This window comes from Lactuca saligna, chromosome 1 (genome assembly GCF_052625555.1).
Source record: "Lactuca saligna cultivar CGN05327 chromosome 1, ASM5262555v1, whole genome shotgun sequence".
Taxonomy (NCBI): domain Eukaryota; kingdom Viridiplantae; phylum Streptophyta; class Magnoliopsida; order Asterales; family Asteraceae; genus Lactuca; species Lactuca saligna.
In genome coordinates, this window is record NC_136417.1 from 157,644,454 (window position 1) to 157,665,258 (window position 20,805).

The 20,805-nt window shown below is 49.5% G+C and overlaps 62 non-coding genes across 62 annotated transcripts; all 62 read left to right on the top strand.

The window, feature by feature from the left end:
- Positions 1–98: 98 nt before the first annotated feature.
- On the top strand, positions 99–217 carry LOC145028153 (5S ribosomal RNA). The gene has a single exon (XR_013675906.1). It is a non-coding gene; the product is annotated as a 5S ribosomal RNA (ribosomal RNA).
- A 217-nt stretch (positions 218–434) lies between these two features.
- On the top strand, positions 435–553 carry LOC145017691 (5S ribosomal RNA). The gene has a single exon (XR_013666621.1). It is a non-coding gene; the product is annotated as a 5S ribosomal RNA (ribosomal RNA).
- A 218-nt stretch (positions 554–771) lies between these two features.
- On the top strand, positions 772–890 carry LOC145025812 (5S ribosomal RNA). Its single transcript, XR_013673808.1, has one exon. It is a non-coding gene; the product is annotated as a 5S ribosomal RNA (ribosomal RNA).
- Positions 891–1,108: 218 nt separating this feature from the next.
- Positions 1,109–1,227, top strand: LOC145017699 (5S ribosomal RNA). Its single transcript, XR_013666626.1, has one exon. It is a non-coding gene; the product is annotated as a 5S ribosomal RNA (ribosomal RNA).
- Positions 1,228–1,445: 218 nt separating this feature from the next.
- LOC145017707 (5S ribosomal RNA) lies at positions 1,446–1,564 on the top strand. The gene has a single exon (XR_013666630.1). It is a non-coding gene; the product is annotated as a 5S ribosomal RNA (ribosomal RNA).
- A 218-nt stretch (positions 1,565–1,782) lies between these two features.
- Positions 1,783–1,901, top strand: LOC145017723 (5S ribosomal RNA). Its single transcript, XR_013666638.1, has one exon. It is a non-coding gene; the product is annotated as a 5S ribosomal RNA (ribosomal RNA).
- A 218-nt stretch (positions 1,902–2,119) lies between these two features.
- On the top strand, positions 2,120–2,238 carry LOC145017731 (5S ribosomal RNA). The gene has a single exon (XR_013666640.1). It is a non-coding gene; the product is annotated as a 5S ribosomal RNA (ribosomal RNA).
- A 217-nt stretch (positions 2,239–2,455) lies between these two features.
- Positions 2,456–2,574, top strand: LOC145026371 (5S ribosomal RNA). Its single transcript, XR_013674348.1, has one exon. It is a non-coding gene; the product is annotated as a 5S ribosomal RNA (ribosomal RNA).
- A 218-nt stretch (positions 2,575–2,792) lies between these two features.
- On the top strand, positions 2,793–2,911 carry LOC145022458 (5S ribosomal RNA). Its single transcript, XR_013670586.1, has one exon. It is a non-coding gene; the product is annotated as a 5S ribosomal RNA (ribosomal RNA).
- A 218-nt stretch (positions 2,912–3,129) lies between these two features.
- LOC145015003 (5S ribosomal RNA) lies at positions 3,130–3,248 on the top strand. The gene has a single exon (XR_013665701.1). It is a non-coding gene; the product is annotated as a 5S ribosomal RNA (ribosomal RNA).
- A 217-nt stretch (positions 3,249–3,465) lies between these two features.
- LOC145017739 (5S ribosomal RNA) lies at positions 3,466–3,584 on the top strand. The gene has a single exon (XR_013666642.1). It is a non-coding gene; the product is annotated as a 5S ribosomal RNA (ribosomal RNA).
- Positions 3,585–3,802: 218 nt separating this feature from the next.
- Positions 3,803–3,921, top strand: LOC145017745 (5S ribosomal RNA). Its single transcript, XR_013666648.1, has one exon. It is a non-coding gene; the product is annotated as a 5S ribosomal RNA (ribosomal RNA).
- A 218-nt stretch (positions 3,922–4,139) lies between these two features.
- Positions 4,140–4,258, top strand: LOC145017752 (5S ribosomal RNA). Its single transcript, XR_013666653.1, has one exon. It is a non-coding gene; the product is annotated as a 5S ribosomal RNA (ribosomal RNA).
- Positions 4,259–4,476: 218 nt separating this feature from the next.
- LOC145017759 (5S ribosomal RNA) lies at positions 4,477–4,595 on the top strand. Its single transcript, XR_013666657.1, has one exon. It is a non-coding gene; the product is annotated as a 5S ribosomal RNA (ribosomal RNA).
- Positions 4,596–4,812: 217 nt separating this feature from the next.
- Positions 4,813–4,931, top strand: LOC145026373 (5S ribosomal RNA). The gene has a single exon (XR_013674350.1). It is a non-coding gene; the product is annotated as a 5S ribosomal RNA (ribosomal RNA).
- A 218-nt stretch (positions 4,932–5,149) lies between these two features.
- Positions 5,150–5,268, top strand: LOC145022469 (5S ribosomal RNA). Its single transcript, XR_013670597.1, has one exon. It is a non-coding gene; the product is annotated as a 5S ribosomal RNA (ribosomal RNA).
- Positions 5,269–5,486: 218 nt separating this feature from the next.
- On the top strand, positions 5,487–5,605 carry LOC145025867 (5S ribosomal RNA). Its single transcript, XR_013673859.1, has one exon. It is a non-coding gene; the product is annotated as a 5S ribosomal RNA (ribosomal RNA).
- A 217-nt stretch (positions 5,606–5,822) lies between these two features.
- LOC145017768 (5S ribosomal RNA) lies at positions 5,823–5,941 on the top strand. The gene has a single exon (XR_013666659.1). It is a non-coding gene; the product is annotated as a 5S ribosomal RNA (ribosomal RNA).
- Positions 5,942–6,159: 218 nt separating this feature from the next.
- On the top strand, positions 6,160–6,278 carry LOC145025813 (5S ribosomal RNA). Its single transcript, XR_013673809.1, has one exon. It is a non-coding gene; the product is annotated as a 5S ribosomal RNA (ribosomal RNA).
- A 218-nt stretch (positions 6,279–6,496) lies between these two features.
- Positions 6,497–6,615, top strand: LOC145022480 (5S ribosomal RNA). The gene has a single exon (XR_013670607.1). It is a non-coding gene; the product is annotated as a 5S ribosomal RNA (ribosomal RNA).
- A 219-nt stretch (positions 6,616–6,834) lies between these two features.
- LOC145021961 (5S ribosomal RNA) lies at positions 6,835–6,953 on the top strand. The gene has a single exon (XR_013670104.1). It is a non-coding gene; the product is annotated as a 5S ribosomal RNA (ribosomal RNA).
- A 218-nt stretch (positions 6,954–7,171) lies between these two features.
- LOC145017776 (5S ribosomal RNA) lies at positions 7,172–7,290 on the top strand. The gene has a single exon (XR_013666663.1). It is a non-coding gene; the product is annotated as a 5S ribosomal RNA (ribosomal RNA).
- Positions 7,291–7,508: 218 nt separating this feature from the next.
- Positions 7,509–7,627, top strand: LOC145025814 (5S ribosomal RNA). Its single transcript, XR_013673810.1, has one exon. It is a non-coding gene; the product is annotated as a 5S ribosomal RNA (ribosomal RNA).
- A 218-nt stretch (positions 7,628–7,845) lies between these two features.
- Positions 7,846–7,964, top strand: LOC145025378 (5S ribosomal RNA). The gene has a single exon (XR_013673396.1). It is a non-coding gene; the product is annotated as a 5S ribosomal RNA (ribosomal RNA).
- Positions 7,965–8,183: 219 nt separating this feature from the next.
- Positions 8,184–8,302, top strand: LOC145021972 (5S ribosomal RNA). The gene has a single exon (XR_013670115.1). It is a non-coding gene; the product is annotated as a 5S ribosomal RNA (ribosomal RNA).
- A 218-nt stretch (positions 8,303–8,520) lies between these two features.
- LOC145017783 (5S ribosomal RNA) lies at positions 8,521–8,639 on the top strand. The gene has a single exon (XR_013666665.1). It is a non-coding gene; the product is annotated as a 5S ribosomal RNA (ribosomal RNA).
- Positions 8,640–8,857: 218 nt separating this feature from the next.
- LOC145027031 (5S ribosomal RNA) lies at positions 8,858–8,976 on the top strand. The gene has a single exon (XR_013674975.1). It is a non-coding gene; the product is annotated as a 5S ribosomal RNA (ribosomal RNA).
- Positions 8,977–9,194: 218 nt separating this feature from the next.
- On the top strand, positions 9,195–9,313 carry LOC145026724 (5S ribosomal RNA). Its single transcript, XR_013674680.1, has one exon. It is a non-coding gene; the product is annotated as a 5S ribosomal RNA (ribosomal RNA).
- Positions 9,314–9,531: 218 nt separating this feature from the next.
- LOC145017791 (5S ribosomal RNA) lies at positions 9,532–9,650 on the top strand. Its single transcript, XR_013666666.1, has one exon. It is a non-coding gene; the product is annotated as a 5S ribosomal RNA (ribosomal RNA).
- A 218-nt stretch (positions 9,651–9,868) lies between these two features.
- Positions 9,869–9,987, top strand: LOC145025301 (5S ribosomal RNA). The gene has a single exon (XR_013673323.1). It is a non-coding gene; the product is annotated as a 5S ribosomal RNA (ribosomal RNA).
- Positions 9,988–10,205: 218 nt separating this feature from the next.
- On the top strand, positions 10,206–10,324 carry LOC145017802 (5S ribosomal RNA). Its single transcript, XR_013666670.1, has one exon. It is a non-coding gene; the product is annotated as a 5S ribosomal RNA (ribosomal RNA).
- A 218-nt stretch (positions 10,325–10,542) lies between these two features.
- Positions 10,543–10,661, top strand: LOC145022038 (5S ribosomal RNA). Its single transcript, XR_013670180.1, has one exon. It is a non-coding gene; the product is annotated as a 5S ribosomal RNA (ribosomal RNA).
- A 218-nt stretch (positions 10,662–10,879) lies between these two features.
- Positions 10,880–10,998, top strand: LOC145017809 (5S ribosomal RNA). Its single transcript, XR_013666672.1, has one exon. It is a non-coding gene; the product is annotated as a 5S ribosomal RNA (ribosomal RNA).
- Positions 10,999–11,216: 218 nt separating this feature from the next.
- LOC145027032 (5S ribosomal RNA) lies at positions 11,217–11,335 on the top strand. Its single transcript, XR_013674976.1, has one exon. It is a non-coding gene; the product is annotated as a 5S ribosomal RNA (ribosomal RNA).
- Positions 11,336–11,553: 218 nt separating this feature from the next.
- Positions 11,554–11,672, top strand: LOC145026725 (5S ribosomal RNA). Its single transcript, XR_013674681.1, has one exon. It is a non-coding gene; the product is annotated as a 5S ribosomal RNA (ribosomal RNA).
- A 218-nt stretch (positions 11,673–11,890) lies between these two features.
- On the top strand, positions 11,891–12,009 carry LOC145017817 (5S ribosomal RNA). Its single transcript, XR_013666674.1, has one exon. It is a non-coding gene; the product is annotated as a 5S ribosomal RNA (ribosomal RNA).
- Positions 12,010–12,227: 218 nt separating this feature from the next.
- LOC145026081 (5S ribosomal RNA) lies at positions 12,228–12,346 on the top strand. The gene has a single exon (XR_013674075.1). It is a non-coding gene; the product is annotated as a 5S ribosomal RNA (ribosomal RNA).
- A 216-nt stretch (positions 12,347–12,562) lies between these two features.
- LOC145026374 (5S ribosomal RNA) lies at positions 12,563–12,681 on the top strand. Its single transcript, XR_013674351.1, has one exon. It is a non-coding gene; the product is annotated as a 5S ribosomal RNA (ribosomal RNA).
- A 218-nt stretch (positions 12,682–12,899) lies between these two features.
- Positions 12,900–13,018, top strand: LOC145025342 (5S ribosomal RNA). Its single transcript, XR_013673362.1, has one exon. It is a non-coding gene; the product is annotated as a 5S ribosomal RNA (ribosomal RNA).
- Positions 13,019–13,236: 218 nt separating this feature from the next.
- Positions 13,237–13,355, top strand: LOC145017822 (5S ribosomal RNA). The gene has a single exon (XR_013666675.1). It is a non-coding gene; the product is annotated as a 5S ribosomal RNA (ribosomal RNA).
- Positions 13,356–13,573: 218 nt separating this feature from the next.
- LOC145017830 (5S ribosomal RNA) lies at positions 13,574–13,692 on the top strand. The gene has a single exon (XR_013666678.1). It is a non-coding gene; the product is annotated as a 5S ribosomal RNA (ribosomal RNA).
- A 218-nt stretch (positions 13,693–13,910) lies between these two features.
- Positions 13,911–14,029, top strand: LOC145017835 (5S ribosomal RNA). The gene has a single exon (XR_013666679.1). It is a non-coding gene; the product is annotated as a 5S ribosomal RNA (ribosomal RNA).
- Positions 14,030–14,247: 218 nt separating this feature from the next.
- Positions 14,248–14,366, top strand: LOC145022049 (5S ribosomal RNA). The gene has a single exon (XR_013670189.1). It is a non-coding gene; the product is annotated as a 5S ribosomal RNA (ribosomal RNA).
- Positions 14,367–14,584: 218 nt separating this feature from the next.
- Positions 14,585–14,703, top strand: LOC145017842 (5S ribosomal RNA). Its single transcript, XR_013666680.1, has one exon. It is a non-coding gene; the product is annotated as a 5S ribosomal RNA (ribosomal RNA).
- A 218-nt stretch (positions 14,704–14,921) lies between these two features.
- On the top strand, positions 14,922–15,040 carry LOC145026746 (5S ribosomal RNA). The gene has a single exon (XR_013674701.1). It is a non-coding gene; the product is annotated as a 5S ribosomal RNA (ribosomal RNA).
- A 216-nt stretch (positions 15,041–15,256) lies between these two features.
- Positions 15,257–15,375, top strand: LOC145026376 (5S ribosomal RNA). Its single transcript, XR_013674352.1, has one exon. It is a non-coding gene; the product is annotated as a 5S ribosomal RNA (ribosomal RNA).
- A 218-nt stretch (positions 15,376–15,593) lies between these two features.
- On the top strand, positions 15,594–15,712 carry LOC145025343 (5S ribosomal RNA). The gene has a single exon (XR_013673363.1). It is a non-coding gene; the product is annotated as a 5S ribosomal RNA (ribosomal RNA).
- Positions 15,713–15,930: 218 nt separating this feature from the next.
- On the top strand, positions 15,931–16,049 carry LOC145017849 (5S ribosomal RNA). The gene has a single exon (XR_013666682.1). It is a non-coding gene; the product is annotated as a 5S ribosomal RNA (ribosomal RNA).
- A 218-nt stretch (positions 16,050–16,267) lies between these two features.
- Positions 16,268–16,386, top strand: LOC145025303 (5S ribosomal RNA). Its single transcript, XR_013673324.1, has one exon. It is a non-coding gene; the product is annotated as a 5S ribosomal RNA (ribosomal RNA).
- Positions 16,387–16,604: 218 nt separating this feature from the next.
- LOC145017854 (5S ribosomal RNA) lies at positions 16,605–16,723 on the top strand. Its single transcript, XR_013666684.1, has one exon. It is a non-coding gene; the product is annotated as a 5S ribosomal RNA (ribosomal RNA).
- Positions 16,724–16,941: 218 nt separating this feature from the next.
- On the top strand, positions 16,942–17,060 carry LOC145022060 (5S ribosomal RNA). Its single transcript, XR_013670200.1, has one exon. It is a non-coding gene; the product is annotated as a 5S ribosomal RNA (ribosomal RNA).
- A 219-nt stretch (positions 17,061–17,279) lies between these two features.
- Positions 17,280–17,398, top strand: LOC145017861 (5S ribosomal RNA). The gene has a single exon (XR_013666688.1). It is a non-coding gene; the product is annotated as a 5S ribosomal RNA (ribosomal RNA).
- A 218-nt stretch (positions 17,399–17,616) lies between these two features.
- LOC145027034 (5S ribosomal RNA) lies at positions 17,617–17,735 on the top strand. Its single transcript, XR_013674978.1, has one exon. It is a non-coding gene; the product is annotated as a 5S ribosomal RNA (ribosomal RNA).
- A 218-nt stretch (positions 17,736–17,953) lies between these two features.
- On the top strand, positions 17,954–18,072 carry LOC145026934 (5S ribosomal RNA). Its single transcript, XR_013674883.1, has one exon. It is a non-coding gene; the product is annotated as a 5S ribosomal RNA (ribosomal RNA).
- Positions 18,073–18,290: 218 nt separating this feature from the next.
- LOC145026747 (5S ribosomal RNA) lies at positions 18,291–18,409 on the top strand. The gene has a single exon (XR_013674702.1). It is a non-coding gene; the product is annotated as a 5S ribosomal RNA (ribosomal RNA).
- A 216-nt stretch (positions 18,410–18,625) lies between these two features.
- LOC145026377 (5S ribosomal RNA) lies at positions 18,626–18,744 on the top strand. The gene has a single exon (XR_013674353.1). It is a non-coding gene; the product is annotated as a 5S ribosomal RNA (ribosomal RNA).
- A 218-nt stretch (positions 18,745–18,962) lies between these two features.
- Positions 18,963–19,081, top strand: LOC145025345 (5S ribosomal RNA). The gene has a single exon (XR_013673365.1). It is a non-coding gene; the product is annotated as a 5S ribosomal RNA (ribosomal RNA).
- Positions 19,082–19,299: 218 nt separating this feature from the next.
- On the top strand, positions 19,300–19,418 carry LOC145017876 (5S ribosomal RNA). Its single transcript, XR_013666694.1, has one exon. It is a non-coding gene; the product is annotated as a 5S ribosomal RNA (ribosomal RNA).
- Positions 19,419–19,636: 218 nt separating this feature from the next.
- LOC145026687 (5S ribosomal RNA) lies at positions 19,637–19,755 on the top strand. Its single transcript, XR_013674646.1, has one exon. It is a non-coding gene; the product is annotated as a 5S ribosomal RNA (ribosomal RNA).
- A 218-nt stretch (positions 19,756–19,973) lies between these two features.
- Positions 19,974–20,092, top strand: LOC145017882 (5S ribosomal RNA). The gene has a single exon (XR_013666695.1). It is a non-coding gene; the product is annotated as a 5S ribosomal RNA (ribosomal RNA).
- Positions 20,093–20,310: 218 nt separating this feature from the next.
- Positions 20,311–20,429, top strand: LOC145022082 (5S ribosomal RNA). The gene has a single exon (XR_013670221.1). It is a non-coding gene; the product is annotated as a 5S ribosomal RNA (ribosomal RNA).
- Positions 20,430–20,647: 218 nt separating this feature from the next.
- LOC145017889 (5S ribosomal RNA) lies at positions 20,648–20,766 on the top strand. The gene has a single exon (XR_013666696.1). It is a non-coding gene; the product is annotated as a 5S ribosomal RNA (ribosomal RNA).
- Positions 20,767–20,805: the final 39 nt, after the last annotated feature.

The window sequence follows — 20,805 nt, forward strand, 5'->3', positions numbered from 1 at the left end:
GAGCCGATCCATCACGTGGGTCCCACGCCTCGCGTCCGAAAGCAAACGAGGTTCTGCGTCTTGTAGGACATAAAAACAATAAGCATGGATAGTATTTCGGGTGCGATCATACCAGCACTAATGCACCGGATCCCATCAGAACTCCGCAGTTAAGCGTGCTTGGGCGAGAGTAGTACTAGGATGGGTGACCCCCTGGGAAGTTCTCGTGTTGCACCCCCTTTTTCGTTGCCCGTCTGCGTTTTTTTATGTTTTAGGTGCGTTTTTTTTTCTTTCTTGCTATATCCATGCTCGGGCGGCCTCCGGTTCAATGTTGATTGTTTTCTTGTTTCCCGAACCGAGCCGATCCATCACGTGGGTCCCACGCCTCGCGTCCGAAAGCAAACGAGGTTCTGCGTCTTGTAAGACATAAAAACAATAAGCATGGATAGTATTTCGGGTGCGATCATACCAGCACTAATGCACCGGATCCCATCAGAACTCCGCAGTTAAGCGTGCTTGGGCGAGAGTAGTACTAGGATGGGTGACCCCCTGGGAAGTCCTCGTGTTGCACCCCCTTTTTCGTTGCCCGTCTGCGTTTTTTTATGTTTTAGGTGCGTTTTTTTTTTCTTTCTTGCTATATCCATGCTCGGGCGGCCTCCGGTTCAATGTTGATTGTTTTCTTGTTTCCCGAACCGAGCCGATCCATCACGTGGGTCCCACGCCTCGCGTCCGAAAGCAAACGAGGTTTTGCGTCTTGTAAGACATAAAAACAATAAGCATGGATAGTATTTCGGGTGCGATCATACCAGCACTAATGCACCGGATCCCATCAGAACTCTGCAGTTAAGCGTGCTTGGGCGAGAGTAGTACTAGGATGGGTGACCCCCTGGGAAGTCCTCGTGTTGCACTCCCTTTTTCGTTGCCCGTCTGCGTTTTTTTATGTTTTAGGTGCGTTTTTTTTTTCTTTCTTGCTATATCCATGCTCGGGCGGCCTCCGGTTCAATGTTGATTGTTTTCTTGTTTCCCGAACCGAGCCGATCCATCACGTGGGTCCCACGCCTCGCGTCCGAAAGCAAACGAGGTTCTGCGTCTTGTAAGACATAAAAACAATAAGCATGGATAGTATTTCGGGTGCGATCATACCAGCACTAATGCACCGGATCCCATCAGAACTCCGCAGTTAAGCGTGCTTGGGCGAGAGTAGTACTAGGATGGGTGACCCCCTGGGAAGTCCTCGTGTTGCACCCCCTTTTTCGTTGCCCGTCTGCGTTTTTTTATGTTTTAGGTGCGTTTTTTTTTTCTTTCTTGCTATATCCATGCTCGGGCGGCCTCCGGTTCAATGTTGATTGTTTTCTTGTTTCCCGAACCGAGCCGATCCATCACGTGGGTCCCACGCCTCGCGTCCGAAAGCAAACGAGGTTCTGCGTCTTGTAGGACATAAAAACAATAAGCATGGATAGTATTTCGGGTGCGATCATACCAGCACTAATGCACCGGATCCCATCAGAACTCCGCAGTTAAGCGTGCTTGGGCGAGAGTAGTACTAGGATGGGTGACCCCCTGGGAAGTCCTCGTGTTGCACCCCCTTTTTCGTTGATCGTCTGCGTTTTTTTATGTTTTAGGTGCGTTTTTTTTTTCTTTCTTGCTATATCCATGCTCGGGCGGACTCCGGTTCAATGTTGATTGTTTTCTTGTTTCCCGAACCGAGCCGATCCATCACGTGGGTCCCACGCCTCGCGTCCGAAAGCAAACGAGGTTCTGCGTCTTGTAGGACATAAAAACAATAAGCATGGATAGTATTTCGGGTGCGATCATACCAGCACTAATGCACCGGATCCCATCAGAACTCCGCAGTTAAGCGTGCTTGGGCGAGAGTAGTACTAGGATGGGTGACCCCCTGGGAAGTCCTCGTGTTGCACCCCCTTTTTCGTTGATCGTCTGCGTTTTTTTATGTTTTAGGTGCGTTTTTTTTTTCTTTCTTGCTATATCCATGCTCGGGCGGCCTCCGGTTCAATGTTGATTGTTTTCTTGTTTCCCGAACCGAGCCGATCCATCACGTGGGTCCCACGCCTCGCGTCCGAAAGCAAACGAGGTTCTGCGTCTTGTAGGACATAAAAACAATAAGCATGGATAGTATTTCGGGTGCGATCATACCAGCACTAATGCACCGGATCCCATCAGAACTCCGCAGTTAAGCGTGCTTGGGCGAGAGTAGTACTAGGATGGGTGACCCCCTGGGAAGTCCTCGTGTTGCACCCCCTTTTTCGTTGCCCGTCTGCGTTTTTTTATGTTTTAGGTGCGTTTTTTTTTTCTTTCTTGCTATATCCATGCTCGGGCGGCCTCCGGTTCAATGTTGATTGTTTTCTTGTTTCCCGAACCGAGCCGATCCATCACGTGGGTCCCACGCCTCGCGTCCGAAAGCAAACGAGTTCTGCGTCTTGTAAGACATAAAAACAATAAGCATGGATAGTATTTCGGGTGCGATCATACCAGCACTAATGCACCGGATCCCATCAGAACTCCGCAGTTAAGCGTGCTTGGGCGAGAGTAGTACTAGGATGGGTGACCCCCTGGGAAGTCCTCGTGTTTCACCCCCTTTTTCGTTGCTCGTCTGCGTTTTTTTATGTTTTAGGTGCGTTTTTTTTTTCTTTCTTGCTATATTAATGCTCGGGCGGCCTCCGGTTCAATGTTGTTTGTTTTCTTGTTTCCCGAACCGAGCCGATCCATCACGTGGGTCCCACGCCTCGCGTCCGAAAGCAAACGAGGTTCTGCGTCTTGTAAGACATAAAAACAATAAGCATGGATAGTATTTCGGGTGCGATCATACCAGCACTAATGCACCGGATCCCATCAGAACTCCGCAGTTAAGCGTGCTTGGGCGAGAGTAGTACTAGGATGGGTGACCCCTTGGGAAGTCCTCGTGTTGCACCCCCTTTTTCGTTGCTCGTCTGCGTTTTTTTATGTTTTAGGTGCGTTTTTTTTTCTTTCTTGCTATATCCATGCTCGGGCGGCCTCCGGTTCAATGTTGATTGTTTTTCTTGTTTCCCGAACCGAGCCGATCCATCACGTGGGTCCCACGCCTCGCGTCCGAAAGCAAACGAGGTTCTGCGTCTTGTAAGACATAAAAACAATAAGCATGGATAGTATTTCGGGTGCGATCATACCAGCACTAATGCACCGGATCCCATCAGAACTCCGCAGTTAAGCGTGCTTGGGCGAGAGTAGTACTAGGATGGGTGACCCCCTGGGAAGTTCTCGTGTTGCACCCCCTTTTTCGTTGCCCGTCTGCGTTTTTTTATGTTTTAGGTGCGTTTTTTTTTCTTTCTTGCTATATCCATGCTCGGGCGGCCTCCGGTTCAATGTTGATTGTTTTCTTGTTTCCCGAACCGAGCCGATCCATCACGTGGGTCCCACGCCTCGCGTCCGAAAGCAAACGAGGTTCTGCGTCTTGTAAGACATAAAAACAATAAGCATGGATAGTATTTCGGGTGCGATCATACCAGCACTAATGCACCGGATCCCATCAGAACTCCGCAGTTAAGCGTGCTTGGGCGAGAGTAGTACTAGGATGGGTGACCCCCTGGGAAGTCCTCGTGTTGCACCCCCTTTTTCGTTGCCCGTCTGCGTTTTTTTATGTTTTAGGTGCGTTTTTTTTTTCTTTCTTGCTATATCCATGCTCGGGCGGCCTCCGGTTCAATGTTGATTGTTTTCTTGTTTCCCGAACCGAGCCGATCCATCACGTGGGTCCCACGCCTCGCGTCCGAAAGCAAACGAGGTTCTGCGTCTTGTAGGACATAAAAACAATAAGCATGGATAGTATTTCGGGTGCGATCATACCAGCACTAATGCACCGGATCCCATCAGAACTCCGCAGTTAAGCGTGCTTGGGCGAGAGTAGTACTAGGATGGGTGACCCCCTGGGAAGTCCTCGTGTTGCACCCCCTTTTTCGTTGATCGTCTGCGTTTTTTTATGTTTTAGGTGCGTTTTTTTTTTCTTTCTTGCTATATCCATGCTCGGGCGGACTCCGGTTCAATGTTGATTGTTTTCTTGTTTCCCGAACCGAGCCGATCCATCACGTGGGTCCCACGCCTCGCGTCCGAAAGCAAACGAGGTTCTGCGTCTTGTAGGACATAAAAACAATAAGCATGGATAGTATTTCGGGTGCGATCATACCAGCACTAATGCACCGGATCCCATCAGAACTCCGCAGTTAAGCGTGCTTGGGCGAGAGTAGTACTAGGATGGGTGACCCCCTGGGAAGTCCTCGTGTTGCACCCCCTTTTTCGTTGATCGTCTGCGTTTTTTTATGTTTTAGGTGCGTTTTTTTTTTCTTTCTTGCTATATCCATGCTCGGGCGGCCTCCGGTTCAATGTTGATTGTTTTCTTGTTTCCCGAACCGAGCCGATCCATCACGTGGGTCCCACGCCTCGCGTCCGAAAGCAAACGAGGTTCTGCGTCTTGTAGGACATAAAAACAATAAGCATGGATAGTATTTCGGGTGCGATCATACCAGCACTAATGCACCGGATCCCATCAGAACTCCGCAGTTAAGCGTGCTTGGGCGAGAGTAGTACTAGGATGGGTGACCCCCTGGGAAGTCCTCGTGTTGCACCCCCTTTTTCGTTGCCCGTCTGCGTTTTTTTATGTTTTAGGTGCGTTTTTTTTTTCTTTCTTGCTATATCCATGCTCGGGCGGCCTCCGGTTCAATGTTGATTGTTTTCTTGTTTCCCGAACCGAGCCGATCCATCACGTGGGTCCCACGCCTCGCGTCCGAAAGCAAACGAGTTCTGCGTCTTGTAAGACATAAAAACAATAAGCATGGATAGTATTTCGGGTGCGATCATACCAGCACTAATGCACCGGATCCCATCAGAACTCCGCAGTTAAGCGTGCTTGGGCGAGAGTAGTACTAGGATGGGTGACCCCCTGGGAAGTCCTCGTGTTTCACCCCCTTTTTCGTTGCTCGTCTGCGTTTTTTTATGTTTTAGGTGCGTTTTTTTTTTCTTTCTTGCTATATCAATGCTCGGGCGGCCTCCGGTTCAATGTTGTTTGTTTTCTTGTTTCCCGAACCGAGCCGATCCATCACGTGGGTCCCACGCCTCGCGTCCGAAAGCAAACGAGGTTCTGCGTCTTGTAAGACATAAAAACAATAAGCATGGATAGTATTTCGGGTGCGATCATACCAGCACTAATGCACCGGATCCCATCAGAACTCCGCAGTTAAGCGTGCTTGGGCGAGAGTAGTACTAGGATGGGTGACCCCTTGGGAAGTCCTCGTGTTGCACCCCCTTTTTCGTTGCTCGTCTGCGTTTTTTTATGTTTTAGGTGCGTTTTTTTTTCTTTCTTGCTATATCCATGCTCGGGCGGCCTCCGGTTCAATGTTGATTGTTTTTCTTGTTTCCCGAACCGAGCCGATCCATCACGTGGGTCCCACGCCTCGCGTCCGAAAACAAACGAGGTTCTGCGTCTTGTAAGACATAAAAACAATAAGCATGGATAGTATTTCGGGTGCGATCATACCAGCACTAATGCACCGGATCCCATCAGAACTCCGCAGTTAAGCGTGCTTAGGCGAGAGTAGTACTAGGATGGGTGACCCCCTGGGAAGTTCTCGTGTTGCACCCCCTTTTTCGTTGCCCGTCTGCGTTTTTTTATGTTTTAGGTGCGTTTTTTTTTCTTTCTTGCTATATCCATGCTCGGGCGGCCTCCGGTTCAATGTTGATTGTTTTCTTGTTTCCCGAACCGAGCCGATCCATCACGTGGGTCCCACGCCTCGCGTCCGAAAGCAAACGAGGTTCTGCGTCTTGTAAGACATAAAAACAATAAGCATGGATAGTATTTCGGGTGCGATCATACCAGCACTAATGCACCGGATCCCATCAGAACTCCGCAGTTAAGCGTGCTTGGGCGAGAGTAGTACTAGGATGGGTGACCCCCTGGGAAGTCCTCGTGTTGCACCCCCTTTTTCGTTGCCCGTCTGCGTTTTTTTATGTTTTAGGTGCGTTTTTTTTTTCTTTCTTGCTATATCCATGCTCGGGCGGCCTCCGGTTCAATGTTGATTGTTTTCTTGTTTCCCGAACCGAGCCGATCCATCACGTGGGTCCCACGCCTCGCGTCCGAAAGCAAACGAGGTTTTGCGTCTTGTAAGACATAAAAACAATAAGCATGGATAGTATTTCGGGTGCGATCATACCAGCACTAATGCACCGGATCCCATCAGAACTCTGCAGTTAAGCGTGCTTGGGCGAGAGTAGTACTAGGATGGGTGACCCCCTGGGAAGTCCTCGTGTTGCACTCCCTTTTTCGTTGCCCGTCTGCGTTTTTTTATGTTTTAGGTGCGTTTTTTTTTTCTTTCTTGCTATATCCATGCTCGGGCGGCCTCCGGTTCAATGTTGATTGTTTTCTTGTTTCCCGAACCGAGCCGATCCATCACGTGGGTCCCACGCCTCGCGTCCGAAAGCAAACGAGGTTCTGCGTCTTGTAAGACATAAAAACAATAAGCATGGATAGTATTTCGGGTGCGATCATACCAGCACTAATGCACCGGATCCCATCAGAACTCCGCAGTTAAGCGTGCTTGGGCGAGAGTAGTACTAGGATGGGTGACCCCTTGGGAAGTCCTCGTGTTGCACCCCCTTTTTCGTTGCTCGTCTGCGTTTTTTTATGTTTTAGGTGCGTTTTTTTTTTCTTTCTTGCTATATCCATGCTCGGGCGGCCTCCGGTTCAATGTTGATTGTTTTTCTTGTTTCCCGAACCGAGCCGATCCATCACGTGGGTCCCACGCCTCGCGTCCGAAAGCAAACGAGGTTCTGCGTCTTGTAAGACATAAAAACAATAAGCATGGATAGTATTTCGGGTGCGATCATACCAGCACTAATGCACCGGATCCCATCAGAACTCCGCAGTTAAGCGTGCTTGGGCGAGAGTAGTACTAGGATGGGTGACCCCCTGGGAAATCCTCGTGTTGCACCCCCTTTTTCGTTGCCCGTCTGCGTTTTTTTATGTTTTTGGTGCGTTTTTTTTTTCTTTCTTGCTATATCCATGCTCGGGCGGCCTCCGGTTCAATGTTGATTGTTTTCTTGTTTCCCGAACCGAGCCGATCCATCACGTGGGTCCCACGCCTCGCGTCCGAAAGCAAACGAGGTTCTGCGTCTTGTAAGACATAAAAACAATAAGCATGGATAGTATTTCGGGTGCGATCATACCAGCACTAATGCACCGGATCCCATCAGAACTCCGCAGTTAAGCGTGCTTGGGCGAGAGTAGTACTAGGATGGGTGACCCCCTGGGAAGTCCTCGTGTTGCACCCCCTTTTTCGTTGCCCGTCTGCGTTTTTTTATGTTTTAGGTGCGTTTTTTTTTTCTTTCTTGCTATATCCATGCTCGGGCGGCCTCCGGTTCAATGTTGATTGTTTTCTTGTTTCCCGAACCGAGCCGATCCATCACGTGGGTCCCACGCCTCGCGTCCGAAAGCAAACGAGGTTTTGCGTCTTGTAAGACATAAAAACAATAAGCATGGATAGTATTTCGGGTGCGATCATACCAGCACTAATGCACCGGATCCCATCAGAACTCTGCAGTTAAGCGTGCTTGGGCGAGAGTAGTACTAGGATGGGTGACCCCCTGGGAAGTCCTCGTGTTGCACTCCCTTTTTCGTTGCCCGTCTGCGTTTTTTTATGTTTTAGGTGCGTTTTTTTTTTCTTTCTTGCTATATCCATGCTCGGGCGGCCTCCGGTTCAATGTTGATTGTTTTCTTGTTTCCCGAACCGAGCCGATCCATCACGTGGGTCCCACGCCTCGCGTCCGAAAGCAAACGAGGTTCTGCGTCTTGTAAGACATAAAAACAATAAGCATGGATAGTATTTCGGGTGCGATCATACCAGCACTAATGCACCGGATCCCATCAGAACTCCGCAGTTAAGCGTGCTTGGGCGAGAGTAGTACTAGGATGGGTGACCCTTTGGGAAGTCCTCGTGTTGCACCCCCTTTTTCGTTGCTCGTCTGCGTTTTTTTATGTTTTAGGTGCGTTTTTTTTTTCTTTCTTGCTATATCCATGCTCGGGCGGCCTCCGGTTCAATGTTGATTGTTTTTCTTGTTTCCCGAACCGAGCCGATCCATCACGTGGGTCCCACGCCTCGCGTCCGAAAGCAAACGAGGTTCTGCGTCTTGTAAGACATAAAAACAATAAGCATGGATAGTATTTCGGGTGCGATCATACCAGCACTAATGCACCGGATCCCATCAGAACTCCGCAGTTAAGCGTGCTTGGGCGAGAGTAGTACTAGGATGGGTGACCCCCTGGGAAATCCTCGTGTTGCACCCCCTTTTTCGTTGCCCGTCTGCGTTTTTTTATGTTTTTGGTGCGTTTTTTTTTTCTTTCTTGCTATATCCATGCTCGGGCGGCCTCCGGTTCAATGTTGATTGTTTTCTTGTTTCCCGAACCGAGCCGATCCATCACGTGGGTCCCACGCCTCGCGTCCGAAAGCAAACGAGGTTCTGCGTCTTGTAAGACATAAAAACAATAAGCATGGATAGTATTTCGGGTGCGATCATACCAGCACTAATGCACCGGATCCCATCAGAACTCCGCAGTTAAGCGTGCTTGGGCGAGAGTAGTACTAGGATGGGTGACCCCCTGGGAAGTCCTCGTGTTGCACCCCCTTTTTCGTTGCCCGTCTGCGTTTTTTTATGTTTTAGGTGCGTTTTTTTTTTCTTTCTTGCTATATCCATGCTCGGGCGGCCTCCGGTTCAATGTTGATTGTTTTCTTGTTTCCCGAACCGAGCCGATCCATCACGTGGGTCCCACGCCTCGCGTCCGAAAGCAAACGAGGTTTTGCGTCTTGTAAGACATAAAAACAATAAGCATGGATAGTATTTCGGGTACGATCATACCAGCACTAATGCACCGGATCTCATCAGAACTCTGCAGTTAAGCGTGCTTGGGCGAGAGTAGTACTAGGATGGGTGACCCCCTGGGAAGTCCTCGTGTTGCACTCCCTTTTTCGTTGCCCGTCTGCGTTTTTTTATGTTTTAGGTGCGTTTTTTTTTTCTTTCTTGCTATATCCATGCTCGGGCGGCCTCCGGTTCAATGTTGATTGTTTTCTTGTTTCCCGAACCGAGCCGATCCATCACGTGGGTCCCACGCCTCGCGTCCGAAAGCAAACGAGGTTCTGCGTCTTGTAAGACATAAAAACAATAAGCATGGATAGTATTTCGGGTGCGATCATACCAGCACTAATGCACCGGATCCCATCAGAACTCCGCAGTTAAGCGTGCTTGGGGGAGAGTAGTACTAGGATGGGTGACCCCCTGGGAAGTCCTCGTGTTGCACTCCCTTTTTCGTTGCCCGTCTGCGTTTTTTTATGTTTTAGGTGCGTTTTTTTTTTCTTTCTTGCTATATCCATGCTCGGGCGGCCTCCGGTTCAATGTTGATTGTTTTCTTGTTTCCCGAACCGAGCCGATCCATCACGTGGGTCCCACGCCTCGCGTCCGAAAGCAAACGAGGTTCTGCGTCTTGTAAGACATAAAAACAATAAGCATGGATAGTATTTCGGGTGCGATCATACCAGCACTAATGCACCGGATCCCATCAGAACTCCGCAGTTAAGCGTGCTTGGGCGAGAGTAGTACTAGGATGGGTGACCCCCTGGGAAGTCCTCGTGTTGCACCCCCTTTTTCGTTTCCCGTCTGCGTTTTTTTATGTTTTAGATGCGTTTTTTTTTTCTTTCTTGCTATATCCATGCTCGGGCGGCCTCCGGTTCAATGTTGATTGTTTTCTTGTTTCCCGAACCGAGCCGATCCATCACGTGGGTCCCACGCCTCGCGTCCGAAAGCAAACGAGGTTCTGCGTCTTGTAAGACATAAAAACAATAAGCATGGATAGTATTTCGGGTGTGATCATACCAGCACTAATGCACCGGATCCCATCAGAACTCCGCAGTTAAGCGTGCTTGGGCGAGAGTAGTACTAGGATGGGTGACCCCCTGGGAAGTCCTCGTGTTGCACCCCCTTTTTCGTTGCCCGTCTGCGTTTTTTTATGTTTTAGGTGCGTTTTTTTTTTCTTTCTTGCTATATCCATGCTCGGGCGGCCTCCGGTTCAATGTTGATTGTTTTCTTGTTTCCCGAACCGAGCCGATCCATCACGTGGGTCCCACGCCTCGCGTCCGAAAGCAAACGAGGTTCTGCGTCTTGTAAGACATAAAAACAATAAGCATGGATAGTATTTCGGGTGCGATCATACCAGCACTAATGCACCGGATCCCATCAGAACTCCGCAGTTAAGCGTGCTTGGGCGAGAGTAGTACTAGGATGGGTGACCCCCTGGGAAGTCCTCGTGTTGCACCCCCTTTTTCGTTGCCCGTCTGCGTTTTTTTATGTTTTAGGTGCGTTTTTTTTTTCTTTCTTGCTGTATCCATGCTCGGGCGGCCTCCGGTTCAATGTTGATTGTTTTCTTGTTTCCCGAACCGAGCCGATCCATCACGTGGGTCCCACGCCTCGCGTCCGAAAGCAAACGAGGTTCTGCGTCTTGTAAGACATAAAAACAATAAGCATGGATAGTATTTCGGGTGCGATCATACCAGCACTAATGCACCGGATCCCATCAGAACTCCGCAGTTAAGCGTGCTTGGGCGAGAGTAGTACTAGGATGGGTGACCCCCTGGGAAGTCCTCGTGTTGCACTCCCTTTTTCGTTGCCCGTCTGCGTTTTTTTATGTTTTAGGTGCGTTTTTTTTTTCTTTCTTGCTATATCCATGCTCGGGCGGCCTCCGGTTCAATGTTGATTGTTTTCTTGTTTCCCGAACCGAGCCGATCCATCACGTGGGTCCCACGCCTCGCGTCCGAAAGCAAACGAGGTTCTGCGTCTTGTAAGACATAAAAACAATAAGCATGGATAGTATTTCGGGTGCGATCATACCAGCACTAATGCACCGGATCCCATCAGAACTCCGCAGTTAAGCGTGCTTGGGCGAGAGTAGTACTAGGATGGGTGACCCCCTGGGAAGTCCTCGTGTTGCACCCCCTTTTTCGTTGCCCGTCTGCGTTTTTTTATGTTTTAGGTGCGTTTTTTTTTTCTTTCTTGCTATATCCATGCTCGGGCGGCCTCCGGTTCAATGTTGATTGTTTTCTTGTTTCCCGAACCGAGCCGATCCATCACGTGGGTCCCACGCCTCGCGTCCGAAAGCAAACGAGGTTTTGCGTCTTGTAAGACATAAAAACAATAAGCATGGATAGTATTTCGGGTACGATCATACCAGCACTAATGCACCGGATCTCATCAGAACTCTGCAGTTAAGCGTGCTTGGGCGAGAGTAGTACTAGGATGGGTGACCCCCTGGGAAGTCCTCGTGTTGCACTCCCTTTTTCGTTGCCCGTCTGCGTTTTTTTATGTTTTAGGTGCGTTTTTTTTTTCTTTCTTGCTATATCCATGCTCGGGCGGCCTCCGGTTCAATGTTGATTGTTTTCTTGTTTCCCGAACCGAGCCGATCCATCACGTGGGTCCCACGCCTCGCGTCCGAAAGCAAACGAGGTTCTGCGTCTTGTAAGACATAAAAACAATAAGCATGGATAGTATTTCGGGTGCGATCATACCAGCACTAATGCACCGGATCCCATCAGAACTCCGCAGTTAAGCGTGCTTGGGGGAGAGTAGTACTAGGATGGGTGACCCCCTGGGAAGTCCTCGTGTTGCACTCCCTTTTTCGTTGCCCGTCTGCGTTTTTTTATGTTTTAGGTGCGTTTTTTTTTTCTTTCTTGCTATATCCATGCTCGGGCGGCCTCCGGTTCAATGTTGATTGTTTTCTTGTTTCCCGAACCGAGCCGATCCATCACGTGGGTCCCACGCCTCGCGTCCGAAAGCAAACGAGGTTCTGCGTCTTGTAAGACATAAAAACAATAAGCATGGATAGTATTTCGGGTGCGATCATACCAGCACTAATGCACCGGATCCCATCAGAACTCCGCAGTTAAGCGTGCTTGGGCGAGAGTAGTACTAGGATGGGTGACCCCCTGGGAAGTCCTCGTGTTGCACCCCCTTTTTCGTTGCCCGTCTGCGTTTTTTTATGTTTTAGGTGCGTTTTTTTTTTCTTTCTTGCTATATCCATGCTCGGGCGGCCTCCGGTTCAATGTTGATTGTTTTCTTGTTTCCCGAACCGAGCCGATCCATCACGTGGGTCCCACGCCTCGCGTCCGAAAGCAAACGAGGTTCTGCGTCTTGTAAGACATAAAAACAATAAGCATGGATAGTATTTCGGGTGCGATGATACCAGCACTAATGCACTGGATCCCATCAGAACTCCGCAGTTAAGCGTGCTTGGGCGAGAGTAGTACTAGGATGGGTGACCCCCTGGGAAGTCCTCGTGTTGCACCCCCTTTTTCGTTGCCCGTCTGCGTTTTTTTATGTTTTAGGTGCGTTTTTTTTCTTTCTTGCTATATCCATGCTCGGGCGGCCTCCGGTTCAATGTTGATTGTTTTCTTGTTTCCCGAACCGAGCCGATCCATCACGTGGGTCCCACGCCTCGCGTCCGAAAGCAAACGAGGTTCTGCGTCTTGTAAGACATAAAAACAATAAGCATGGATAGTATTTCGGGTGCGATCATACCAGCACTAATGCACCGGATCCCATCAGAACTCCGCAGTTAAGCGTGCTTGGGCGAGAGTAGTACTAGGATGGGTGACCCCCTGGGAAGTCCTCGTGTTTCACCCCCTTTTTCGTTGCCCGTCTGCGTTTTTTTATGTTTTAGGTGCGTTTTTTTTTTCTTTCTTGCTATATCCATGCTCGGGCGGCCTCCGGTTCAATGTTGTTTGTTTTCTTGTTTCCCGAACCGAGCCGATCCATCACGTGGGTCCCACGCCTCGCGTCCGAAAGCAAACGAGGTTCTGCGTCTTGTAAGACATAAAAACAATAAGCATGGATAGTATTTCGGGTGCGATCATACCAGCACTAATGCACCGGATCCCATCAGAACTCCGCAGTTAAGCGTGCTTGGGCGAGAGTAGTACTAGGATGGGTGACCCCCTGGGAAGTCCTTGTGTTGCACCCCCTTTTTCGTTGCCCGTCTGCGTTTTTTTATGTTTTAGGTGCGTTTTTTTTTTCTTTCTTGCTATATCCATGCTCGGGCGGCCTCCGGTTCAATGTTGATTGTTTTCTTGTTTCCCGAACCGAGCCGATCCATCACGTGGGTCCCACGCCTCGCGTCCGAAAGCAAACGAGGTTCTGCGTCTTGTAAGACATAAAAACAATAAGCATGGATAGTATTTCGGGTGCGATCATACCAGCACTAATGCACCGGATCCCATCAGAACTCCGCAGTTAAGCGTGCTTGGGCGAGAGTAGTACTAGGATGGGTGACCCCCTGGGAAGTCCTCGTGTTGCACCCCCTTTTTCGTTTCCCGTCTGCGTTTTTTTATGTTTTAGATGCGTTTTTTTTTTCTTTCTTGCTATATCCATGCTCGGGCGGCCTCCGGTTCAATGTTGATTGTTTTCTTGTTTCCCGAACCGAGCCGATCCATCACGTGGGTCCCACGCCTCGCGTCCGAAAGCAAACGAGGTTCTGCGTCTTGTAAGACATAAAAACAATAAGCATGGATAGTATTTCGGGTGCGATCATACCAGCACTAATGCACCGGATCCCATCAGAACTCCGCAGTTAAGCGTGCTTGGGCGAGAGTAGTACTAGGATGGGTGACCCCCTGGGAAGTCCTCGTGTTGCACCCCCTTTTTCGTTGCCCGTCTGCGTTTTTTTATGTTTTAGGTGCGTTTTTTTTTTCTTTCTTGCTATATCCATGCTCGGGCGGCCTCCGGTTCAATGTTGATTGTTTTCTTGTTTCCCGAACCGAGCCGATCCATCACGTGGGTCCCACGCCTCGCGTCCGAAAGCAAACGAGGTTCTGCGTCTTGTAAGACATAAAAACAATAAGCATGGATAGTATTTCGGGTGCGATCATACCAGCACTAATGCACCGGATCCCATCAGAACTCCGCAGTTAAGCGTGCTTGGGCGAGAGTAGTACTAGGATGGGTGACCCCCTGGGAAGTCCTCGTGTTGCACCCCCTTTTTCGTTGCCCGTCTGCGTTTTTTTATGTTTTAGGTGCGTTTTTTTTTTCTTTCTTGCTGTATCCATGCTCGGGCGGCCTCCGGTTCAATGTTGATTGTTTTCTTGTTTCCCGAACCGAGCCGATCCATCACGTGGGTCCCACGCCTCGCGTCCGAAAGCAAACGAGGTTCTGCGTCTTGTAAGACATAAAAACAATAAGCATGGATAGTATTTCGGGTGCGATCATACCAGCACTAATGCACCGGATCCCATCAGAACTCCGCAGTTAAGCGTGCTTGGGCGAGAGTAGTACTAGGATGGGTGACCCCCTGGGAAGTCCTCGTGTTGCACTCCCTTTTTCGTTGCCCGTCTGCGTTTTTTTATGTTTTAGGTGCGTTTTTTTTTTCTTTCTTGCTATATCCATGCTCGGGCGGCCTCCGGTTCAATGTTGATTGTTTTCTTGTTTCCCGAACCGAGCCGATCCATCACGTGGGTCCCACGCCTCGCGTCCGAAAGCAAACGAGGTTCTGCGTCTTGTAAGACATAAAAACAATAAGCATGGATAGTATTTCGGGTGCGATCATACCAGCACTAATGCACCGGATCCCATCAGAACTCCGCAGTTAAGCGTGCTTGGGCGAGAGTAGTACTAGGATGGGTGACCCCCTGGGAAGTCCTCGTGTTGCACCCCCTTTTTCGTTGCCCGTCTGCGTTTTTTTATGTTTTAGGTGCGTTTTTTTTTTCTTTCTTGCTATATCCATGCTCGGGCGGCCTCCGGTTCAATGTTGATTGTTTTCTTGTTTCCCGAACCGAGCCGATCCATCACGTGGGTCCCACGCCTCGCGTCCGAAAGCAAACGAGGTTTTGCGTCTTGTAAGACATAAAAACAATAAGCATGGATAGTATTTCGGGTACGATCATACCAGCACTAATGCACTGGATCCCATCAGAACTCCGCAGTTAAGCGTGCTTGGGCGAGAGTAGTACTAGGATGGGTGACCCCCTGGGAAGTCCTCGTGTTGCACCCCCTTTTTCGTTGCCCGTCTGCGTTTTTTTATGTTTTAGGTGCGTTTTTTTTCTTTCTTGCTATATCCATGCTCGGGCGGCCTCCGGTTCAATGTTGATTGTTTTCTTGTTTCCCGAACCGAGCCGATCCATCACGTGGGTCCCACGCCTCGCGTCCGAAAGCAAACGAGGTTCTGCGTCTTGTAAGACATAAAAACAATAAGCATGGATAGTATTTCGGGTGCGATCATACCAGCACTAATGCACCGGATCCCATCAGAACTCCGCAGTTAAGCGTGCTTGGGCGAGAGTAGTACTAGGATGGGTGACCCCCTGGGAAGTCCTCGTGTTTCACCCCCTTTTTCGTTGCCCGTCTGCGTTTTTTTATGTTTTAGGTGCGTTTTTTTTTTCTTTCTTGCTATATCCATGCTCGGGCGGCCTCCGGTTCAATGTTGTTTGTTTTCTTGTTTCCCGAACCGAGCCGATCCATCACGTGGGTCCCACGCCTCGCGTCCGAAAGCAAACGAGGTTCTGCGTCTTGTAAGACATAAAAACAATAAGCATGGATAGTATTTCGGGTGCGATCATACCAGCACTAATGCACCGGATCCCATCAGAACTCCGCAGTTAAGCGTGCTTGGGCGAGAGTAGTACTAGGATGGGTGACCCCCTGGGAAGTCCTTGTGTTGCACCCCCTTTTTCGTTGCCCGTCTGCGTTTTTTTATGTTTTAGGTGCGTTTTTTTTTTCTTTCTTGCTATATCCATGCTCGGGCGGCCTCCGGTTCAATGTTGATTGTTTTCTTGTTTCCCGAACCGAGCCGATCCATCACGTGGGTCCCACGCCTCGCGTCCGAAAGCAAACGAGGTTCTGCGTCTTGTAAGACATAAAAACAATAAGCATGGATAGTATTTCGGGTGCGATCATACCAGCACTAATGCACCGGATCCCATCAGAACTCCGCAGTTAAGCGTGCTTGGGCGAGAGTAGTACTAGGATGGGTGACCCCCTGGGAAGTCCTCGTGTTGCACCCCCTTTTTCGTTTCCCGTCTGCGTTTTTTTATGTTTTAGATGCGTTTTTTTTTTCTTTCTTGCTATATCCATGCTCGGGCGGCCTCCGGTTCAATGTTGATTGTTTTCTTGTTTCCCGAACCGAGCCGATCCATCACGTGGGTCCCACGCCTCGCGTCCGAAAGCAAACGAGGTTCTGCGTCTTGTAAGACATAAAAACAATAAGCATGGATAGTATTTCGGGTGTGATCATACCAGCACTAATGCACCGGATCCCATCAGAACTCCGCAGTTAAGCGTGCTTGGGCGAGAGTAGTACTAGGATGGGTGACCCCCTGGGAAGTCCTCGTGTTGCACCCCCTTTTTCGTTGCCCGTCTGCGTTTTTTTATGTTTTAGGTGCGTTTTTTTTTTCTTTCTTGCTATATCCATGCTCGGGCGGCCTCCGGTTCAATGTTGATTGTTTTCTTGTTTCCCGAACCGAGCCGATCCATCACGTGGGTCCCACGCCTCGCGTCCGAAAGCAAACGAGGTTCTGCGTCTTGTAAGACATAAAAACAATAAGCATGGATAGTATTTCGGGTGCGATCATACCAGCACTAATGCACCGGATCCCATCAGAACTCCGCAGTTAAGCGTGCTTGGGCGAGAGTAGTACTAGGATGGGTGACCCCCTGGGAAGTCCTCGTGTTGCACCCCCTTTTTCGTTGCCCGTCTGCGTTTTTTTATGTTTTAGGTGCGTTTTTTTTTTCTTTCTTGCTGTATCCATGCTCGGGCGGCCTCCGGTTCAATGTTGATTGTTTTCTTGTTTCCCGAACCGAGCCGATCCATCACGTGGGTCCCACGCCTCGCGTCCGAAAGCAAACGAGGTTCTGCGTCTTGTAAGACATAAAAACAATAAGCATGGATAGTATTTCGGGTGCGATCATACCAGCACTAATGCACCGGATCCCATCAGAACTCCGCAGTTAAGCGTGCTTGGGCGAGAGTAGTACTAGGATGGGTGACCCCCTGGGAAGTCCTCGTGTTGCACTCCCTTTTTCGTTGCCCGTCTGCGTTTTTTTATGTTTTAGGTGCGTTTTTTTTTTTCTTTCTTGCTATATCCATGCTCGGGCGGCCTCCGGTTCAATGTTGATTGTTTTCTTGTTTCCCGAACCGAGCCGATCCATCACGTGGGTCCCACGCCTCGCGTCCGAAAGCAAACGAGGTTCTGCGTCTTGTAAGACATAAAAACAATAAGCATGGATAGTATTTCGGGTGCGATCATACCAGCACTAATGCACCGGATCCCATCAGAACTCCGCAGTTAAGCGTGCTTGGGCGAGAGTAGTACTAGGATGGGTGACCCCCTGGGAAGTCCTCGTGTTGCACCCCCTTTTTCGTTGCCCGTCTGCGTTTTTTTATGTTTTAGGTGCGTTTTTTTTTTCTTTCTTGCTATATCCATGCTCGGGCGGCCTCCGGTTCAATGTTGATTGTTTTCTTGTTTCCCGAACCGAGCCGATCCATCACGTGGGTCCCACGCCTCGCGTCCGAAAGCAAACGAGGTTTTGCGTCTTGTAAGATATAAAAACAATAAGCATGGATAGTATTTCGGGTACGATCATACCAGCACTAATGCACCGGATCTCATCAGAACTCTGCAGTTAAGCGTGCTTGGGCGAGAGTAGTACTAGGATGGGTGACCCCCTGGGAAGTCCTCGTGTTGCACTCCCTTTTTCGTTGCCCGTCTGCGTTTTTTTATGTTTTAGGTGCGTTTTTTTTTTCTTTCTTGCTATATCCATGCTCGGGCGGCCTCCGGTTCAATGTTGATTGTTTTCTTGTTTCCCGAACCGAGCCGATCCATCACGTGGGTCCCACGCCTCGCGTCCGAAAGCAAACGAGGTTCTGCGTCTTGTAAGACATAAAAACAATAAGCATGGATAGTATTTCGGGTGCGATCATACCAGCACTAATGCACCGGATCCCATCAGGACTCCGCAGTTAAGCGTGCTTGGGGGAGAGTAGTACTAGGATGGGTGACCCCCTGGGAAGTCCTCGTGTTGCACCCCCTTTTTCGTTGCCCGTCTGCGTTTTTTTATGTTTTAGGTGCGTTTTTTTTTTCTTTCTTGCTATATCCATGCTCGGGCGGCCTCCGGTTCAATGTTGATTGTTTTCTTGTTTCCCGAACCGAGCCGATCCATCACGTGGGTCCCACGCCTCGCGTCCGAAAGCAAACGAGGTTCTGCGTCTTGTAAGACATAAAAACAATAAGCATGGATAGTATTTCGGGTACGATCATACCAGCACTAATGCACTGGATCCCATCAGAACTCCGCAGTTAAGCGTGCTTGGGCGAGAGTAGTACTAGGATGGGTGACCCCCTGGGAAGTCCTCGTGTTGCACCCCCTTTTTCGTTGCCCGTCTGCGTTTTTTTATGTTTTAGGTGCGTTTTTTTTCTTTCTTGCTATATCCATGCTCGGGCGGCCTCCGGTTCAATGTTGATTGTTTTCTTGTTTCCCGAACCGAGCCGATCCATCACGTGGGTCCCACGCCTCGCGTCCGAAAGCAAACGAGGTTCTGCGTCTTGTAAGACATAAAAACAATAAGCATGGATAGTATTTCGGGTGCGATCATACCAGCACTAATGCACCGGATCCCATCAGAACTCCGCAGTTAAGCGTGCTTGGGCGAGAGTAGTACTAGGATGGGTGACCCCCTGGGAAGTCCTCGTGTTTCACCCCCTTTTTCGTTGCCCGTCTGCGTTTTTTTATGTTTTAGGTGCGTTTTTTTTTTCTTTCTTGCTATATCCATGCTCGGGCGGCCTCCGGTTCAATGTTGTTTGTTTTCTTGTTTCCCGAACCGAGCCGATCCATCACGTGGGTCCCACGCCTCGCGTCCGAAAGCAAACGAGGTTCTGCGTCTTGTAAGACATAAAAACAATAAGCATGGATAGTATTTCGGGTGCGATCATACCAGCACTAATGCACCGGATCCCATCAGAACTCCGCAGTTAAGCGTGCTTGGGCGAGAGTAGTACTAGGATGGGTGACCCCCTGGGAAGTCCTTGTGTTGCACCCCCTTTTTCGTTGCCCGTCTGCGTTTTTTTATGTTTTAGGTGCGTTTTTTTTTTCTTTCTTGCTATATCCATGCTCGGGCGGCCTCCGGTTCAATGTTGATTGTTTTCTTGTTTCCCGAACCGAGCCGATCCATCACGTGGGTCCCACGCCTCGCGTCCGAAAGCAAACGAGGTTCTGCGTCTTGTAAGACATAAAAACAATAAGCATGGATAGTATTTCGGGTGCGATCATACCAGCACTAATGCACCGGATCCCATCAGAACTCCGCAGTTAAGCGTGCTTGGGCGAGAGTAGTACTAGGATGGGTGACCCCCTGGGAAGTCCTCGTGTTGCACCCCCTTTTTCGTTTCCCGTCTGCGTTTTTTTATGTTTTAGATGCGTTTTTTTTTTCTTTCTTGCTATATCCATGCTCGGGCGGCCTCCGGTTCAATGTTGATTGTTTTCTTGTTTCCCGAACCGAGCCGATCCATCACGTGGGTCCCACGCCTCGCGTCCGAAAGCAAACGAGGTTCTGCGTCTTGTAAGACATAAAAACAATAAGCATGGATAGTATTTCGGGTGTGATCATACCAGCACTAATGCACCGGATCCCATCAGAACTCCGCAGTTAAGCGTGCTTTGGCGAGAGTAGTACTAGGATGGGTGACCCCCTGGGAAGTCCTCGTGTTGCACCCCCTTTTTCGTTGCCCGTCTGCGTTTTTTTATGTTTTAGGTGCGTTTTTTTTTTCTTTCTTGCTATATCCATGCTCGGGCGGCCTCCGGTTCAATGTTGATTGTTTTCTTGTTTCCCGAACCGAGCCGATCCATCACGTGGGTCCCACGCCTCGCGTCCGAAAGCAAACGAGGTTCTGCGTCTTGTAAGACATAAAAACAATAAGCATGGATAGTATTTCGGGTGCGATCATACCAGCACTAATGCACCGGATCCCATCAGAACTCCGCAGTTAAGCGTGCTTGGGCGAGAGTAGTACTAGGATGGGTGACCCCCTGGGAAGTCCTCGTGTTGCACCCCCTTTTTCGTTGCCCGTCTGCGTTTTTTTATGTTTTAGGTGCGTTTTTTTTTTCTTTCTTGCTGTATCCATGCTCGGGCGGCCTCCGGTTCAATGTTGATTGTTTTCTTGTTTCCCGAACCGAGCCGATCCATCACGTGGGTCCCACGCCTCGCGTCCGAAAGCAAACGAGGTTCTGCGTCTTGTAAGACATAAAAACAATAAGCATGGATAGTATTTCGGGTGCGATCATACCAGCACTAATGCACCGGATCCCATCAGAACTCCGCAGTTAAGCGTGCTTGGGCGAGAGTAGTACTAGGATGGGTGACCCCCTGGGAAGTCCTCGTGTTGCACTCCCTTTTTCGTTGCCCGTCTGCGTTTTTTTATGTTTTAGGTGCGTTTTTTTTTTCTTTCTTGCTATATCCATGCTCGGGCGGCCTCCGGTTCAATGTTGATTGTTTTCTTGTTTCCCGAACCGAGCCGATCCATCACGTGGGTCCCACGCCTCGCGTCCGAAAGCAAACGAGGTTCTGCGTCTTGTAAGACATAAAAACAATAAGCATGGATAGTATTTCGGGTGCGATCATACCAGCACTAATGCACCGGATCCCATCAGAACTCCGCAGTTAAGCGTGCTTGGGCGAGAGTAGTACTAGGATGGGTGACCCCCTGGGAAGTCCTCGTGTTGCACCCCCTTTTTCGTTGCCCGTCTGCGTTTTTTTATGTTTTAGGT